We start from the raw sequence: 2,412 nt of genomic DNA on the forward strand, positions 1-2,412 counted from the left end.
TGTTGTAAGGAGAGACAGGTCTTTAGAGAGGGACATCATGCTGGGTAGAGTGGAGGGACAGCGCAGGAGGGGAAGACCCTCTATGAGGTGGATTGGTTCAGTGACTGGGATAATCGGGATGGGTCTGTCAGAGGACATAGGGTCACTATGAGTCGTAAGCAACTCGACGGCACATAACAACAATAACAACAACAGGATATTCTCAGTCTAACATCTTTGCTTTATATGCCATTCCTTTGCTTACTGTCTTACAAAGCAACAAAATTGTCTATTCTTGTAACTATCTTGCACTTCTTATTAGGCAATACAACAATAAATTTTTTTTAAAAACTCCACTGTTTGACCTTGAATCAGCTTTCAAACATCATTAAGACAGAAAATATGAATATAATCCAGAGGTTTGTCCTTTTGTCTGCTGATGATCCAAATGTAATTGGTTATGACTCCATCCAATTTCATGGTCTTGAATGTCTAAAGCCGTCTCCACAATTTTTGCTAATGCCTACGACTTCTGTTCTCACAAATCCTTATCTCAAGTGTCTCCATCTGTGCAACTTTTATACTATTATTGAGTTTTAATGGTCTATAGTTTTTTTATCATTCATAAGAATATCTTTGACATTTCTAAAATTCTGAATGAATATCTTCACACAAGAATATTTAGTAAGAAATATATTCATATTTTATAAGAAAAAAATCTGTTTTAACATAGAATTTTTATCCTTTCTTAGATAATTTTGTTCTTTCAATCTACCCTTTTATGTTGCTGCTTTTGGAAAATTCCTTCTCACTTGTTTTCCAAGCATCTGTAATCTTTCTGATTCTTTCTTTTGTCCCTTTCCCTTTCATCACTGACATTTCACATTGTAAGGCACACCTGAGCCAAGTCATGGTCTTTGCAATTACTTGATATGTATCAGAGAGCTGGGCAATGTCTGAGGATGACAGAAGAATCAATACTTTTGAGTTGTGGTGTTGGAGAAGAGACTTGAACATATCATGGACCACCACAAGAACAAACAGGTCTGTCTTGTCATGGCAAGGGTGAAAGCAAGTTTCTCTTTGGCAGCTATGATATTGAAGCTCCATCTCACATACATTAGGCATGTGGCCAGTCCTTGGAGAAGAATATCATGCTTAGAAGGGTGGAGGGACAGAGCAGGAGAAAGGATCCTCAATGAAATGGATTGATTCAGTGACTGGGTAATGGGGGTAGGTGTGTTGGAGTCACTAAGACTGGCTTAGGACAGTTCAGGGTTCAGAGATGCTGAACATAGGGTTTCTATGAGTCACAGGTGACTTGACAGCACATAACAACAACAACAACAACATCAATGTTACAAAATAAAGTTTTTTCTAATTAGAAGGCACTAGTGACCCAGCTGTTAGGTGCTACAGAAGGCCTAGCTTTCATAACAAATATGTCCTTAGAATCAAACATACTTTTACGTCTTTGGTAAAAATTCCTTTGTGGGGAAAACCCCTCAAGGGTATCGTTAATGTTGTAAATGCCCTAAAGTCAACTACAGCTCATAGCGAGTGACCCTGCAGACACAACAGATCTGAAGCTTGCCCTATTCTGTGCCGTTCTCACGAATTCTGACACATTCTTGCCCGTTTTTACAGTCATTGTGCCCATCTAGCTTGTTGGAGATTTTCCTCTCTTTCTCTGAGCCTCTACCTTTTCCAGCCTGATGCCTTTTTTCCTAGGACTGATCCCTTCTGATAATATGTGCAAAGTAGGTGAGATGGTTTCATCATCTTTGCCTCTACAGAGCACTTGTCTTGCACTTTCTTCACAATAGTTTTGTTAGTTATTTCGGCATTGTCAGTACTCTTCATTAATACCATAATTCTAAGGTACTGATTTTTTCTTCGGTAGTCCTCATTCATCATCCAACTTGCATGTGCTTAGAAAGCAAATGAAAAGACTATGACTTGGATCAGGCCTACTTCAGTCTTTAAACTGATATTATTGCCTAGGACTTTTGAGAGGTCTTGGACAGTAGATTTTCCCAATGCAGCAAGTTTTTTGATTTCTTGCCTGACACTAACATGGGTGCTGTTTGTACAATAACACTGAGAACATCACCTGTAATGAAAATAAAAAGTCATTACAAAGACAGAAAAGAAAGGAAATACCAATATTTATATCAACAGAGGCTCTGAAAATTATACTAGACCCAAAACAAAGGAAAAAAATGTCAAAGTAAGATAAATGAGCAGAAAATTTTAAAGGAAACATTGTTAATACAAAGCAAATTTTTTTAATGAAATGTGCAAGAAGCTAGGAGTTGGAAACTAAGAACACGTTCAGTATTTCTTAGGTGGAAAGAAATGAATAACAGTCTCTACCAAAATATGACTTTGAGTCTATCCCACCTGAATTTCAGAACCATCTCAGGAACAGTT

The sequence above is a fragment of the Elephantulus edwardii genome, unplaced genomic scaffold, assembly GCF_000299155.1.
Source record: "Elephantulus edwardii isolate Elephantulus edwardi_28Jun2011 unplaced genomic scaffold, EleEdw1.0 scaffold00109, whole genome shotgun sequence".
Lineage (NCBI taxonomy): Eukaryota > Metazoa > Chordata > Mammalia > Macroscelidea > Macroscelididae > Elephantulus > Elephantulus edwardii.